This window comes from Phalangium opilio, unplaced genomic scaffold, assembly GCF_054372755.1.
Source record: "Phalangium opilio isolate 3A_F unplaced genomic scaffold, DU_Popi_V2 ptg000081l_1, whole genome shotgun sequence".
NCBI lineage: Eukaryota > Metazoa > Arthropoda > Arachnida > Opiliones > Phalangiidae > Phalangium > Phalangium opilio.
In genome coordinates, this window is record NW_028324188.1 from 558,385 (window position 1) to 576,568 (window position 18,184).

Below are 18,184 nucleotides of genomic sequence, written 5' to 3' on the forward strand. Positions count from 1 at the left end.
GCTTACCTCCTTCCACCCCCACCCACACAACCTCTCTCTCTCTCTCTCTCATCTCTTGAAATTAACCATCCATTCATGGATATTAGAAATATGTATCAATGAAATTGGAAAATCTTTGTGTTAATGTTGTCATGCAAAAAGGTTACTTTATTAGAGGTAATTTAATTGAGATATTAACTCATGGCAGGTAATTTTAGCAAATTAGTATTAATTAATTTCAGGTGATTTTACTAAATTAATATTAATTAATGGCAGGCGATTTTAGTAAATTAATATTAATTGATGTCAGGTAATTTTAGTAGATTAATATTAATTAATGGCAGGCGATTTTAGTAAATTAATATTAATTGATGTCAGGTAATTTTAGTAGATTAATATTAATTAATGGCAGGTAATTTTAGTAAATTAATATTAATATTAATTTATGTCTGGTAATTTTAGTAAAATATTAAATAATATCTAGTAAATGCTAATGATAATCAAATCTGGAAATTTACTTGAACTCTTAATAACAAATAAAACCATGAATTTCTTAAAGACGTTTAAACATATTTGAGGTATCTATGGTCGGAACTGAGCGAGCTTACTTAAGCCTTTCGCGTCCCGCGCAAACAAATGGCGGGAAAAGTCCACGGAGACTTTCCCGCGCAATTTTATCGACTACTTTGGTACTTTACTTACCTCGGAGCTCTCGCGCTCTAGATATACCTCTACGGTACTTTACTTCTACTTTTACTCAGAGCCATTCATTCCCATCCGTCTTGAAAACGTTAATTAAGCCAAAAGGGGGGCAAGGAGAGATACCCCGAGGTAGTTTTTATTGAACGATAAAACCTTCCCCGCCTTCTACAGCGTTCAAATACAGACCTCGAATATAAATGCCGCCGTGTCTCGCGCTTAACCCTCACGTGTATTTCTTCTTACTAAAGACAAACAATGAAGAGGAAGGCGCGGGAATGTATTATTTAATGGTATATGATTAAATTAAATTACCTTTAATAGTATTAACTGAAAGAACGCGAACGATTCTTAAAAGTCCAGGAATTTCTCCTTAAAATTTATTATAAATAAAACTTTTCTTTTAAGCCATTGGACTTAAATTTAACTTAGAATTAAAATAATTTAAAAATACTTAAGATAAACTTGTAAAGCTACCAGACGTTGCCCGAATTTTCTTACGGTTTCTTTAATAGCTCTTTAACTAACCTTTTTTACAACTTTAAAATTCAATAAAAATGATTACGGTTAATTTTAGAGGTTAATCATAAAGTTTTAGGGTCTAGAATAGGAAGGTTTAATGAGCAGGAGGTTCGCCTAAGACGTCCAAATCTTTAGAAGAACTCAAGATATATAAAATTCGCATTTTCCATAATTCTGAAATTAATTTAGCTAGTTTTTTGGAAAGCCAACTTTCAGAGGCAAAACTAGTAATGTATTTCCTACAGCCCCCTGTAAAACCCTTATCCGCAATACACCTGTGTATATCTTATTTATAAAATTCATATTTTCCATAATTCATAAATCGATTTAGCAATATTTTTTGAAAAGCCAACTTTCAGGGGCAAAAATAGTAATGTATTTCCTATAGGCCCCTGTAAAACTCTTACCCGCAATACACCGGAGTATATTTTATTTATAAAATTCGTATTTTCCATAATTCTGAACCGATTTAGCAATTTTTTGGAAAGCCAACTTCCAGGGGCAAACCTAGTAATGTATTTCCTATAGGCCCCTGTAAAACATTTACCCGCAATACACCAGTGTATATTAAATTTTAAAAATTTATATCTTTCTTAATTCTGAACCGATTTAATTGGTGTTTTTTTAAATTGGTATCAAATTAATCCTCAAATTACGCTATATTAATTAATTAATAATTTATTTAATTTTAGACCATAATCACGGTCAAAACAATTATTTTTTTTTGGTCATCTTAATATTTGGTGACAGAATAGAGGGGGGGTTGGGGGTTAAAGGTCGAGCGTTGTCGAGAGAGAGAGAAGTCGGTCGGGAGTTGAGCGAGCGTGGAAATGGGAGCGGAAATTTCCGAAACATTAGCTCTCCGGAAGATTGATGAATCTTTGCCGGTTTCGTCTATTAAGAAACTCTCTAGAAACTATATCCTCCTTGCACGGTGGCCAATAGAGATTACGTATACTGGCCTCTCCAATCTTCAAGCGTTCGAAACCCCCTCCTCCCCCTTACGAAAGGTCACAGCCCTTACAAAAAGGTCCCCCTTCCACCCCATAATGCCTTTTTAACCCTGACCTTCCGATACAATCGTTTGCTTAGGGGTGGGTTATTGCTAAAATTCTTTCTAAGGTAACTTCTTATTAAATCGTGTTTCATAAACGCCTTTGCGGAAACTGGGGGGAACTAACTAACCGTGTTTCCGGAAGTTAACGGGCGTGGTTTGAAAGTTCGTCTGCTTGGAATTTAATCCGGTTAGGTTACATTTTAATGTTTGGGGCTAAATACAGGGTATTTCAACTATTAAGGGTAGCGTTCTTTGATCGATATCAAGTCCAAAGGTTTTAAGTTACTTGGCGATTCAAAATTAAAAATGGATTTTTAGTAACGATACTTTGTTCACCGCGTTCAGCCATATAAATCGGTCACGTATAATTATGTATAACCGGTTTTCGGTATGTACGTGTTTCTGAACACATCTTTGCACTTGACTCCAATATATAATATTTTTTAAATAAATGTGTGAAATTACGTGCACTTTTTTGACTGCATGCGTTCATCCAGAGAAACCGATCCCATTCGGTACCCGCGACTGAATGCATCTTTTTGTTTGTATGACGTATATATAATTAATATAAAGAAAATGTGTTCTATAGTATAGTACCGTGAAATTACGCGCACGTTTTTCGCTGCGTTCACCCAGATTAGCCCGATCCCATTCGGTACCCACGACTGAACGCACCTTGATGACGTCAACATAATTAAAAATAAAGGAAAAGGGGTTCAACTATAGTTCTAATCATTCGCGATTAACCAGCATAACAACGAGGGCGAAGAATTTAATTAGTGCTCAAATTCTTGAGTTGTCAGAAAAATAAATAAATAAATACCTATATATCTTGGTTCAAACGAACAATATTTAAGAAATATTTTGGTAACTTTCAATCGATATCTTGGCCTGGTTGGAGGGGGGGGTTGAATGTGGGGTTATTTTTAGGAAAAATGTTGTTTTCTTTACTGTATACTTCCATATTTTCGTTTATAACCCGGGGCGGTAACCCTAACTTTTGTCGGTTCCTGTTAATGTACTGGATTTCTTGGCCCGGCTATCTTTCATCCCCCCTCCCAGAAAAAAAACTGTTATACAGAAAAGAATAACCCTCGTATTTCAAGACCTATAAGAAAAAGGTCATGTCGATATTTGCCAGTAATACTAAAGGGAAGCTGAAACTATTTTGATGTTTATAATTGGTACACTGATAACACACCCATCCCCTATAAATTGTCTGTTGTAAATCAATCGGTCTATTTTTTTTGTTGACGACGTCACTATGGAGCGTTCAGTCGCTTGAACCGGAAATACAACAATAAGTGACCGCTTTCTAGCACTGAACGCAACCAACGTCACAATAAAATCAGCCATTTTTCAATTAGTGATCACTAAAATTGTCCGAAGTGCACCAATGGGGGTTTACCGGTTTTTTGGCATTACAAAGGTGCGTTCAACAGCACGAACCAAAAAGGCAACATGATCGGTTTCTAGCTCTGAACGCAACCAACGTCTCAATAAAATCAGCCATTTTCAAATAGGCGATTGTTAAAGTTGTGCGAAGTGCACTGTTTTCGTAGACTTCATTCAAGTTAGCAGCGTAATTTCGGGTTCTACCTAACCTAACCTAAGCTTACCCAAGCCTTAATTCCTATCAGACGAAACAGTAAAACCCTTATTATCAGCCCTGAATAGCAGACTCCCATTAAATAGAAAAAGAACACACGGAGGTATTTCATCTACCCTTAAGAACACCCATACCTACCAACCATTTTCGACTGTTCTCCTCTTAGCTAGCCTCTTTTCGGCGGGAAACAAGACATTCTTTGTTCTTAACTGCGGGATTCACCAGTGGTTGGGTTGGTCGGAGAGAGGAAGAGAAACGGTTGCGTCATTCGTTCGGTGGTTAGGCTTAAGGTTTTAGGCTTAGAGGAGAGCGCGCAGCTAGGCATTATGAGGACCAGATGGTGTCACGCGCCTACACTCTTCCCTCTCTCTCTGTTCCTTAATAGTCTTTCGTAACTCCATTAACGAGCTAGGGCGCGCAAAAGGCTCGAGCTCTTAAGGAGCGCGCCAATTTTCAATTAAAATTTTTAGCGCGCGCGCGCTTTCGCTCTCGTCAAAGAGAGAACACGTGAGACTCAGGGAGCGCGCGCTTTCTGCAAATCTGCAACAACAGGGACTCAAGGAGGATCTGTTAAGTTTAATTGATCTTTCCAAATGTACCCCCAGGCAGACTTATTTCATTTAAAACGCGTTGACGATACGGTAGTTGTAATTATTTGTGCATAGAAATCAATTGAATGATTCATTTTTTTTTAATCTTTTGGCTTCCGGCAACTATAGCCTTAACAAGTGTTGCCAGTCATTTATTTGTGACGTGTGTAATTCAATTCAACCACTATCTACAACAGAAGTTTTGAATGGCTTGTAGTATTCCGTTCGATTCAGTAATTATCATTCAATGTCCAATTACTTGAAGGAGATGCTCTAATAACAAATAACTGGCAACTCTGAAGCGCATGCGCTGTTAAAGTTAAGAGAGCATGGGGTGGGGGGTTATTTCTCTAGCCCTTTTAAGTGCAGAATATTTATAGGGACAATAGTATTATCATACTATATTATAGTGGTTTTCCTCCTACACCTTCCTATGAACTGATGATGTACAATTTCCATCTGAAAAATTGGTTCATGTTGATGTTTAAATATTCTAGTTACACTTTTTCCTTCATTCAGAATGTAGTATTATTCTACCATAATGTAGTAGTTTTCCACCTACATGTTTTTCCTATAGGCCTAGTTGAAAACTGTGAAATGTAACTTAAAATTTAGTGATAGGCTCCCCAGTTCCAACTTTCCCTTATCTTATTTAGCGCAGAGCGTATCACTAAGTTTGCAGCGATCACTTTTAATTGGCCCTACTCGGGAATCACCCAGGCGAAAGGGACATTTAGTAAACAAAGTTTGTGTGGATTTAGCAAGTGGTGTTTCGTTTGATTTTTCCTTTTTTTTTGGAGAGGGGGTTCATTCTTCAAAGGCCAGATAAAGGGGGAAGGGGGAATGAGACAGGAGGATGGAATGGAAGTAGAGGATTTCGGGTAATTTGTTTTATCGTTGTTGGTCGCGACCTTGTTTTGAGTTTTGTATGTGTTTTTTTTTATTTAGAAAATTATTTACACCTCCTCGAGTAACGAGAACACTTTAAAAAAACAATTTCGCTGTTTGAAAACTAAAATACTATTATTATTAACCATGTTTGTAAAGTTTTCTTTGTTTTTTAAGTTCTACTGTGGTTTTAAAGGGAGTATGAAGCGAGTGTATTGCTTACTCAATTTAATAGCAGTAGCTTGTATAAGTAGAGCATTTTATTTGAGCATTTTATATTCCCTTTAAATTTAATGGGTATTGGTTTATTAATGGACCGTATGTTTTCAATTTCACTCTTGCAGGACAGGTATTATTTCAAAATTAAATTATTAAATATTTTTTTCTCTCCATGACGTCACAATAAGGGTCCCTGTCACGCGTGTTTTTCACGTTCAAACGCTTTTATTATTATCATTATATTTTCCTGCCAAACCTTAAAAAAGTACTTTTCCCCAGCAGTTTAAATTCCATTTCTAATTCCCGCCTTTTCTGGCGCCGCATTTATCCAAAAAGTCTAAAAACTCGATATATCCTAAATTAAGAATTCTGGAAGCAATTTCAAGCGGGGGAAATTAGTTTTACGAGTCCTTAAATAATTTAACATTAAGACTAAAGGTAGCCTAGTAAATTTAGCGCGCTAACTGAACCGAGAACTAAATTAAAGTGGCGGTGAAATCATAATAAAATATCGAATTAGGCTTAGCAGCTTTGTGCTCTCGGGGTTTGTTGTTTCATCTTCCCTTGGGAAGGGAGGAGGGAAAGGAAAATATATTATTAGTGTAGTCATTTCTAACCAATAAAATCCACGGTTCGAAATCTGGGGATTTCCCGCTAAAAAATTCTCGAGACTGTCTTTCCTTGTAAACGCTCGAGCTCGAGCTCTCCGAACGGATTTCTCCCGCCAATTTTTCCTCGAGAGAGAGCAGAGCAGAGCATGAGAGCGCGCGCCGATTTTCCCGCCACTCTCTTTCTCTCTGGCGCGTGCGGTTTCTCCGTTTCCATAGCAACGGAAAACGTCAATTGATGACGTAGATCTTTCTATTCGATTCTCGCGAGTTAATAGACATCAGAAACACGTGACGTGTTTATAAAGGGCCAAAAAATATTAGTCAATAATATCAGAAGGGGATAATACTGAAGAAGTGTGACACTCTGTAGAAGTCCTCTTAATATTCTTTAGTTATGAAATTACATGTTTCTTCCCAGGCTGACCTCCAACACCTTTTTGTTAATTTGCTCTCCAGCTCATTAAACTTAATGCAGATGGGTAACAAATAACAATCGCACCGTGCTAGGGTGAATTCTAAAATTACTGTTTGGTATTTATTCACTAAATCCCCAGCAATCAATTAACCCTGCATAAACCTTGATTGTCTTGACGCGATGGGACAAAAATCCTGCACAAGCCCATGCATGGGCCTTGGTTGGCAAATAGTTAAGCAGCGCTAATAGATTAGTAATGATGATTTGGGATCACTATTTACATGGCGTATTTGATCGGTTTAGTAACCTTGCTATAATAAAAATGTTAATTCTGATGTTGGTTGGGAATTAAGAATCAAGTTACAATTACTAATTACCCCGCTTTGTGGTAGGTACACATCTCTCGGAGAAGAGAAGTATTATATATTTCTGATAATACATAAAGTTAAGAAACCGGGGGGGGGGGGTAATTTTCTCTAGCCCCCCCCCCTTTAACGCATGCAACAATATCTATTGTATTTTTATAAAATCAAATCAGACGTAGGTTAAGTTAGTTAGTTAGTTAGTTGCGGATATCTATGGGCAGGCTCTATCGAATTCAGAGAGAGAGAGAGAGAGAGAGAGAGAGAGTTGCATGGGTTTTTGGTCGACCTAGGAATTTTTCCGAGTCATTTTCCAGCTGCCCGAATTTTCTAATTCTTTTGTTTCGGCTTGTTAGGTTTTTACGGGGGAATCTACGTTCTCGATCTGAAGCTTTCCACCTCCCTTCCTTCCGACCCTTCTTTTCCCTTCTACGTTGGTTGCTGCACTCGTTTGCAATTTTTACTTAATCAATACGAACCAGCAGCACCGGATTTCGCTCGCCTTTGCTTCCAAGAATTAGGCTTAGCTACGGCGGTAGTCAGCACAGCCACAGGGCGGGAAAGAAGCGGCCGGGGTTAACACAGGCACGTGGGCAAGGGGTAGAGGGGGGTCGAAGTATTTAAGACTGCTTAGTTATTAAAATTAGCTCTTTATGGCTTTTCTACTGACCGCTACAACAACCAACCGACGTTATGGTACGTTCGTTCTGCCAATGCATAAGTGAATGTGAATGATAATGGTTTTTAAGCATAAGTTAATTAAACTGACCAAGTTCATTTATGGTGAAGTTTTTTGGGTTTTATTTTGGCAAAATATCATGGTTTTGTAGTTTTCATTTAAGGGGTTTGAGAATTATTTTTGTTTTAGTGTTTCAAGGTCATAGAAGGGCTGATTCCGCAGACCTCTCGTGTTGTTAAACAGGGTTGCTTTGTTATAGGGAGCCCAGTGGTCCTATAATTCCTATAAAATCCTGTATTTTTGAACCTGTCCCATATTATCACCTATAATTTTATGAAAGGTCAGACTATAATGTCGCCTATATTTTTGACTCAGTTTGGGATGTTTTTGTTAATAGTTTAGCATCAAATTTATATCAAAATTTAGTTAACTCTTTTATGATCGAGATCACATTTTTGACTAGACATATCCGAAATTACTCGGATTTTTTTATAAATTATATCATTTAATTTAATTAAGTTCCTCTGAATTTTCAAAGTAAAATCCAATTTATTACTTAGTTTTTTTTTCTAAGATTTTTCTGCATAGTTTAAGCCAAAATAGCATTTTTAGTCTTATTGTCTTCGAGATCCTATAATAACCTATACCCTTTTTGGTTCGGAACACCCATGAGCTATTTTTGCAATTATATCATTTATAGACAACATTTCATGTTCCCTTTAAAACCGAGCCAGTGTGTCATAGCATTTTTAGTCTTATTGTACTTCGATCCTGTAATAACCTACACTCTTTTTGGTTCGGAACACCCATGAGCTGTACTTTGCAAATTATATTATATATAGACAACATTTCACGTTCCCTTTAAAACCGAACGGCGGCGTGTCACGTGACCATAGATGCATCCCCGGCGATCATTGAATGCAGACGTGGTTTTTCTTTAAATTCTCCTATTTTTTTTTTTTATTTTTTTTTTGAAAAAGCGCGTGGTTGAGTGAGCAGCTGCCATTCGAATCTGTCGAGGAAGTTGATTTATACAAAACACATTTCGCGCCCTTTTTATTTCCCGCCCCCTTTGGCTGCCACCAACACCGGGAGTTTAATTTTAGTTTCACCTCCTCTCTCACACCTTCCCTCCCGAGTTATTTTGGGACATCCTCGTTCGTCTCTCTCTCTCAATAATTTAAATAAACTCTACCCACACACTCATCCAACCAGGCGTGTATATACCTAACCTTAGCTTCTTTTAACTTAAAATTCGGAATAAAGGCATAATAAAGTAAATAATCAATTGCTTATAGTTACTTTTATACGTCAAGCTTTTTAGCTTAATTACACGGGCTCTGATTGTTGTAACCAAAAAGTATTTAGTATCGTTGGAAAGCTAAGAAATGTGGCTATAACATACTCGAAGGATTTCCCTGTATCTCGTATAGAACCAGAGTTAAAAGGTGTAGTAGTGTAAATAAGACCATTTTAACACCATGGAGATTTTACGTTTATGAACATTTTGCTTAATTACTCGGGACCTGATTGTTAGTATCGTTGGAAAGGCGAGAAATAGGACTATAACATACTCAAAGGACTTCCCTGTATCTTTTATAGAACCAGAGTTAAAAGGTGTCATGATGTAAATAATAAGTCCATGTTAACCCTATGGAGAGAACATTCATGAACATTTTTCTTAATTACTTGGGTCCTGATTGTTGTAAACCCCGAGTATTTAGTACCGTTAGAAAGGAGAGAAATAGGGCTATAACATACTCAAAGGACATCCCTGTATCTCTTATAGCACCAGAGTTATTACGTCTTAAAGTGACTATCTCAGTAAATAAATAAGACTTCTGCATGTGCTACAACGACCAACATACCGTGTCTGGTCGAGACCTTTCCCAGCTCCGGATGTTTAACCGCGTAAACAACGTTTCGTCACTGTAGGGTAGAGCCCCATTTTAACACCCCAATGGAGATTATTGACGTCTCGTCATTTAATGTGTGTCTCTGTTTCAAAGTTTAGAATTTAAATATTTGGGTTAATTTTCCCACGCGAAAGAAATATAAAGAATAAAAAAAAAATTATTCCAAAATGTTTCAATTTCCAGACCAGACGACAATTTCTTCGGCGGGGTCTTGTACTTCTGGGAAGGAGTAGGCCTAGGTCTCGTAAAATTTATTTGTTTTTGTGTGGAATTATACGACCCCCCATAAGATTGAAGGGGGTGCCCGGCCTGATATTGTAAACTTTATCCTCGAAATATAAACTGTCAAAATCTAGCTCTTTCTGCAGCCAAAGTCGTAAAAACCCCTCCTCATTTTTCTCCACGACAACCCCCTCCAATCTCACACTGTAATTTTGATCGTAAATAAACCGACTCAGCTGCTATATACTGGATAAAACAATCACGGTGACCTTTGAACTTTAACCCGATTTCGACCTTCGATTGATTTAAATTGGACATACGTATAGATATTATAATTGAGATGGGAAAACTGAACTGAACTGGACTGGTAGAGGGGCTCATTCAAGATTTCTAAGGGATCCGCGTTGTTTTCTTAATGGCATATCAAGGTCACTTTTGAAGAAATTAATCAATTTCAAAGTTCAACTAATTTAGTAACGCGAAAAATTATAATTTCTTCATAATTTGCTGATACAGTAACATAATCCCTTTAATACTCGTATAGTAAAAAAGGCCGATCCTTCTTTTCAATCTCTTCTTAGGTATCCATCCGCAAGAGGGAATCGTAAAATAGCGTCTGCTGGTGAAGTTTCTAAAAATAGATTGTTTTCCTCCCCCCCTTTCTTATTTCCCCCTTCAACGTCAAAATCGGCTAGGTCAATGGAATCCGGGGCATTGGGATCCTTCCCGTTTCCCCCTTCCTCTGGCATTCCCCCCGCCATCTTCCAGCCTCTCAGCATCCCTTCAGTCTTTACATTACATCCCCGGTTCTTTTTCTTGTCTCAGTTTGAATCTTCCATGAACTTGAAACTGGGGGGTTTCGCTTCAGTTTTTTTTAAGGATAGAATTGGTTTTGGGGGATCGTTGGGTTTCTTCAAGTTAATGTACTTTCCTTACCTTAGTTTATAATTAGGTAATTAATTAATTAATTAATTAATTAATTAATTAATTAATTAATTAATTAAGAAAATTATGTCTTGAGAAATTGCATATTATTTGAAATCTAAGGTATTTCGTTTTGGTCCATTTGGAAATAGTATTTTCCTACTGTAACATAGTAGTTTCTCTACCGTAATATGTAATTTTCCTACTGTAATATAGTAGTTTTCTACCGTAGTATAGTAGTTTTCTACCGTAGTATAGTGGTTTTGTACCGTAGTATAGTAGTTTTCCTACTGATATTTAGTAGTTTTTCTACTGATATATAGTAGTTTTTTTACTGTGGTATGGTAGTTTTCTTACTGAGATATGGTAGTGTTCTTACTGTGATATGGTAGTTTTCTTACTGTGATATGGTAGTTTTCCTACTGTAAAATAGTAGTCTTTCTCCTGCAATTGTTAGTGAAATCTTGTGTACTGTTAACGATCGATACATGCATGAAAAATAGAATTAGCTTTGAACATTAACAAGAAAATTCAGTTATTGGGTTTAGAGGAAAAACTACTGCATTATAGTAGAATAATACCCCGGAAATTAATATAGAATTTTCGATCTGGCTCAGAAACATAATTCCGTCCTCATATCCAGCAAAAAAACAAAAACAATTGTTTCTCCATTGGCTCCAGATCCGTGAACTTGACTAAATAATATTTACGCTAGAACAAGTTGTAAGTTTTTAAAAAAATAATATAAATAAGAAAAATTTTTTTTAAAGAAAAAGTGGCGCGCAACAGTAAATTTATTTAAACGCTTGTGCATTGTACAGAAAAGGGGGCCTTAAATTCACGTGGGAAAGAAGAAAAAAAGGCGGGAAAATGTTAGCGCGCGCTTTTTAGAATGCGTGAAAAGAAGCGGGAAAATGAAATCGCGCGAGCGAACTGGAGCTCGTGAAAAGAGATCAACTTTTCTTATCTATTTCTTTCCTTTAGTTTCCCCCCTTTTCCCCTCCCCCCTACTTTATCCGAAGTACATTAAACAGAAGTAACCCTAAATAAATAAAATATACTTTGTTTTTGCTTAGAAATTATGTATTTATTTTACGACTTTTAAATTTAAAGTAAACGTTATTTAGGTAAACTATTTTTAGTATTTTAATTTACTATAGTTAACCCTAAATATTAGTGATTAGGCTTAGTTTTTAGGTGTTGGATTGGAAACTTCTTTAACTTCGTTTAATTGACTTTGTATAAAATACAATTCCCGGGCATCGGAAAGAACTTATACTGCTGGGAAGAGGAACAAGGGTTGCCATAGTAACGACAAGCTCCATTGTGTTACAAAGTCCGAAGAAGAGAAGAAAAAAAGGCGGGAAGTAGCGCGCGCAAAAGTGGGAAGCTTCTATCTAGAAGGGATCGGATAATTTCCTAGAAAAAACAATTTAAAATCATTAAGACAATTAATATTAATACTAGTATAGTTAGAATTTTGGTATCAATATTTATTATACATTAATTACTTTCACCTCGTTTTAAATATTAAAGTATGTTGTTATAAATAATTATAATTGATAAAAAGTATCCAACCCCTCATTACGAAGGAAAGATAGCCCTGAAAGAATGGTACGCACGGTTCTTAGCGGGAATTACGTCACTGGATTCTATGATCGCCAATAAGCAGGCCTTGATCTCGTGAAAATCAAAATCATTTTTGCTGATCTCGATTGAGGGGGGGGGGGGAGTAAGATGGGGAGACGATGCTCTTACGTCAAGCGTAAAGAATTAATCCCACCCTAAAATCATTGCAGTTCACTAAGCCTAATTCCTACTTAATTGAACGTTATTTCTACAGCAATTAAAAATAAACTTTTTGTTAATTACTTGGGAGAGCTGCTGTGTAAAATCCAAAGCAGTCCATCTAGCTCCTATTTAGTCTGCTGCATTACTAATTAGGCCTTTGACAGCAGCGCCTCATGCACCAGGGGTACGTCGCTTTACCTTGAATCTATAACCTACCTAGGCTATCACTTCAAAATTACAATCTTCAGTTTCTAAGTTACCAGACTTTACAAACTTATAAATGGAACATATCTTATGAACTTATGGTTGGTTATATGTAATTACAAATTATAATTCCGGGATGTGAAGACTGTGTATATAATATTAAAACCAAGGAGCAAAAAAAGAAAGGGGGTACATTGAGTTGGGTAAAAGTTAGGCTATATATCTAGTTTTTCTAAAAATAGACCCGTGGAAATCTTTCGGACATTTTTGTAATTTACTTCTTTTAAAAAATGAAAGAAAGAAAAGTGGTTCTTCTCCTCAGAATAGTTAAGCCTTGTACCTTGTACCTTTCACCGAAATTGTATTCCTTTGGAAAAAGAAGTTGAAAGTTGTGTTTTGGTGAGGAAAAAACTTGGGTTTTCTTGTTCAAAAATAGAGATCACGTATTCGATTGACTAAAAAACCTTACGCCAAGAATTCCTTCCTCCGTCAAGGTACAGTACGTGGCGTTATTTTAGCTTGCTTGCTTGGAGGAACAAGATGGTTGCTTGCTTGCTTCCATCAAGATTTTAGACTTAGATGATCGAGAAATAGTTTAGGAATTCCGCCAAAACATGTCCCTACTCCCTAGCACGAGACGAGACGAGGGCACGTGAATATTTATTGAGTAGCGCGTGCGGCAAAGCGCACGCGCAAAAGTATGATTGGATAGGTTATTTTATACCGCGCTTGAAGTAGGCCTAATTTTAGGTTTAAAGGCCGACCCAAATATTAAGATTATAACAGGGTTCGTAAAAACTTGGAAAACACAGGGGAATTTAGAATTTCTTGTACTAGGGAATTCAGGGATAGTTAGCTCCGAAGGGGCTGCTTCAACTGTGAAAAACCACTCCAGTTGTTATTACTTCATATATGGGAAAAACCCTGTAAGCCTTTGTTGATGATATTTTAGACCAAATTTTGACCTATTAAAAGAAAGATCCAGTACATAGATATTAAAACAAAAAAAAAGAACATGAGTCTTAGACGATTTCTTTTACTGAAAAAGATACAAATCTTTGAAAAAGAAGAAACGAACGCACGGGGCGCGAAAAATAAGAACGTAATTTATTCTCGAAACAAAGAAGCTGACGTTTATGCACGCTTAAAGAGCCAAAGATATCCCAAGCACGTACACTTAAGCCTTTGCAACGGAGCCACCCAGCAAAATATACATACATTTCTTACTAAAAGTAGATTAAACTTGGACTTGTAAGAAGTCTTCTGTCCTCAGTTATACAACCTAAACCCATGGAGTGGTAGAGGGGCACATGCATTCGAGATTTCTTTGTCCACTTGCAAATTAAAATATAGCATAATAAGGGATTAACGGTATATAGGCCGTAGATCAGCTCGAGGAAATTAATTAATTAATTAACGATTTGGGTACTTCAACGGGAACTTCAGCTGCTCATTCAGTCAACTCGCTGAGTATTAATAAAGATCATAACGGGGGGAGGGGGGCGTAAGGGATACCTGTATTGTTTCTGGATGGTATTGGTATATCAAGGTCACTTTAAATTAAGAAATTAAGTTAAATGTATAATCACTCTGTTTAAAGGTAGGCTCGCCAATTATGGGTAGGGGGAAGTAATTAAATGAATGCATTTCCCCCTTAGCTGAAGTCCTGAATCATAATTTATGCCAACTAATTTGGTAGTCCTTGAAAACGCGGTGCATTTTTTGTGATAACTTTGATTTAATTTAACAGCAGCTAGGAAGGAAACCCAGTCTAAAATCAAATCCATACTAGATGTAGAAAGAAAGCCTTGGTATATACGGTTTTTTGTTCAAATTCAGTGTCTGTGTTTCATAGAGAGAGCTAGGCCTTAGCTTGGTTATTTTATCCTCTAAGCCTTGGACTTGTACGAAGGAATCAGGGTGCAAAGTGTTCCATAGGGAGCAAGTTATAGTTTACGTATTTTTCAAAGGAAATTTCTCGAATCACTTTGGCTGGGCTGGGAGAGACAAGAAAAAGGGGGTTTTAAAGAAGATTCTGGGATATGATTGATGACGTAGAATACGGGTCAAAGGTCACGCTAGAGATATATCATAATCTAAGAAAATTAAATATTTACAGAGTGGTTTGGCTATTCGAAGAGAGGATGTTAGTATTTGACTGCCATGACGTAGGGATTTTTACATCCCTGTAAATCCTTAATTAAAGGGCAGGGTTCATAGAAACCTGGAGAACTCAGGGAAATAAATATTTGACAAGAAAACTCAGGGAAATTAGGTAAATTTTATTAGCTTGAGTTAGTTTGCTCTGAAGGGTATTGCTTTAAATATAAAACCCACTCCCGTTGTTATTACTCCATGGCGAAAGAATTGTAACTCCTTGTTTTATTTCAAATAAGAAGATTTTGTCAAACGATGCAATTTCTTTATATGTATCCGCGGTGTAGTGGTTATAACATCCGCTTTACACCCGGAAGGCCCCGCGTTCGAGCCCACGTGGCTACGAAGGATTCTTTTATGCTCGTTAGTTTAAATTCACAACTAATTCAGCTTGTAGGACGCGTGTTTTAAAAGAAGAGACGGTATTCAGAATGCGGTAAAAACTAAAAACTAGATTTATTTTGCTTTGCTTTATATATCAGATTGATTGCATGAAAAAAATATTAACATCGTAACATTGATAAAAAACATTTCCGTATAAAAATTAAATAATTAGTTTTTTCTTCCCTATGACCGGGACTCCACATTACTCCCCTTCCAGTGTCAACGCTTAAAACTAGCAGGCTTGAAATTTCGACCCGAACGGGTTCGGTGATCACTGGTCGAAGTAGCGGTAGGCATATCCGGAAATGATACTTTCTTTGCTATCTTCTTCACATCAAGAGCATTTGGCAGTTTCGCTGTGACAGTACATGGCTCATCTACCTCGAGAAACGCAGGTTTTAGACGATCGATAGTAACGGTGTCTGTTCTTTTTCCAATTTGAACTTTGAAGTATTTAGCACTCCGCTCGAGTACTAGGTAAGGACCATCATACTTCGGTTGAAGGGGTTTTCGGACCGTGTCATTTCTAATCCAAACGTGTGAACAGCTTGTAAGCTCCTTGTGTACGAAAACCTTCTGTGTGGAGTGGTTTGACGCAGGTACTGGCCGCACAGCATCCATGATCGTGCGCAAAGAACTCAGGAAATCTTCTGGGTTTTGCCTTGCTTGACTTGGACGAAAAAAATCTCCAGGCAGTCGTAATGTCTCCCCGTAAATCATCTCAGCCGCTGACGACTGAATATCTTCTTTTACTGCTGTTCGTAGTCCCAAGAGCACCGATGGCAAAGTTTTTGTCCATTGCTCATGTCCTCGAGCTGTGAGAGCGGCTTTGAGAGACCGATGCATCCTTTCAACCATCCCATTTGCTTGGGGATGGAATGCCGTGACTTGCTGGTGTCTTGCGTCCAAATGTTGTGCGAGATCTTTAAATAAACACGAAGTAAACTGCCTTCCACGGTCTGAATATATTGTGTCGGGACATCCGAACCTTGCAACCCATCCATCATAAAACGCACGACATACACATTCTGCGGTAATACTGGTGATTGGCAATGCTTCAGGCCAACGAGAGAAACGGTCGACGCAGGTAAGAAGGTAGGAGTATCCTTCTGATGGCGGTAACGGTCCAACAAGGTCTACATGTACGTCCGTGAACCGTTGTGAAGGCGTGGTGAATTTGCCATGCAGGCTGACAGTGTGCCTGTTGACTTTACTCCTTTGACACGGGATACACGCTTTAGTCCATTTTGCTACATCAGCATTCATAGATGGCCACACAAAACGTTGTGCGAGAAGCTTCCTCGTTTGCCGTACTCCAGGGTGAGATAAACCATGGATATTATTGAAGGCTTGCTTCCGGAAAGGCAGTGAAATGTAGGGTCTAACTTTGTCCGTTGAAATATCGCAATAGAGACCAATTTTGGAATCCGGTAGGTCTATTTTCTTCAGCTTCAATGCAGTCTCCGAAGATAACAGTGTAATTAATTCGTCGTCGATTACTTGTGCTTCAGCCAACTTCTGGAAATCGAAGGTCCCAGTGTTTACGAAATTTATCTCGATGCGTGAAAGGGCGTCTGCAACCGTGTTGTCCTCGCCTTTAATATGCCGTATATCCGTGGTGAATTGACCAATGTAATCGAGTTGCCTCGCTTGTCGAGGACTTGCTTTATCCAGCGACGTAAGGAATTATACTAGGATCCAAAGATTGCAAAACGTAGTCGAACCTTGTTTGTTCAGTTGTGATATGATGAATTCTGAACTGTGATTCAATAGTTGTGAACCATAGATCCGGACTGTCCTTCCAGAATTGTGGTAACTTGATGGAGACGCGAGCGATTTCCTGGCTTCCCGTCCTATCCTCTTCAAATTGGTCCTTGTCTTCCATTGCTTGGTTAAGCTTCTCAGTTAGTTGTTTAATTTGTTCTGATAACGCGGTAACGTCGTCTCGTGGGTCAACGGTATTTTTAAACATAATTAAAACTTAATATGTAAACGTCCGGGTCACCAATTGTAGGACGCGTGTTTTAAAAGAAGAGACGGTATTCAGAATGCGGTAAAAACTAAAAACTAGATTTATTTTGCTTTGCTTTATATATCAGATTGATTGCATGAAAAAAATATTAACATCGTAACATTGATAAAAAACATTTCCGTATAAAAATTAAATAATTAGTTTTTTCTTCCCTATGACCGGGACTCCACAAGCTCAAAGGGGGTTCAACATCGTGTATCGTGGCTCAGTTGGTAGAGTCGTTGGATGCCAATGCCTAACAGACCAATCTTCAAAGATGGTCGGGGCCCGAAGTGGTCAGTATCCCTCAGTGGATCGGTACTCGAAGTGGTCAGTATCCCTCAGTGGATCAGTACTCGAAGTGGTCAGAATCCCACAGTGGATCAGTACTCGAAGTGGTTAGTATCCCGCAGTGGATCAGTACTCGAAGTGGTTAGTATCCCGCAGTGGATCAGTACTCTAAGTGGTCAGTGCCCGGTGAAGTCGTGTCTAATGAGGTTCGTGCTCAGATACCGAAGTTACTTTTTATAGTTAGTTTTTAATTGAAATAAGATTTAGTCAAACGATGCAAACTTGTGTATGTATCGCTGGTGTAGTGGTTATCTCACCCGCTTCACACACGGAAGCCCCCGGGTTCGAGGCAACGTGGGTGCGGAGAAATTCTTTTATGTTCGTTTGTTTAAATTGACAACTAAATTAGCTCAAAGAGAGCTCCACATCGTGTATCGTGGTGCAGTTGGTAGCGCCGTTGAATGCTAGTGCATAAAACATCAATCTTCGAAGTTGGTCAGTGCCGTAGAGGTCGGTACCTCAAGGTGAGGTCGGTATCCCATTTGAGGTCGGTATCCCATTTGGGGTCGGTACCTCAAGATGGGGTCGGTACCTCAAGATGAGGTCGGTATCCCATATGGGGTCGGTACCTCAAGATGAGGTCGGTATCCTATA

General features: G+C 37.9%; 1 protein-coding gene across 5 annotated transcripts in view; it reads left to right on the plus strand.

Annotated features, from left to right (window-relative positions):
- The window catches only part of Shal (Potassium voltage-gated channel protein Shal), a 103,708-nt gene that overhangs the window by 32,444 nt on the left and 53,080 nt on the right, over positions 1-18,184 (plus strand). The window lies entirely within an intron of this gene.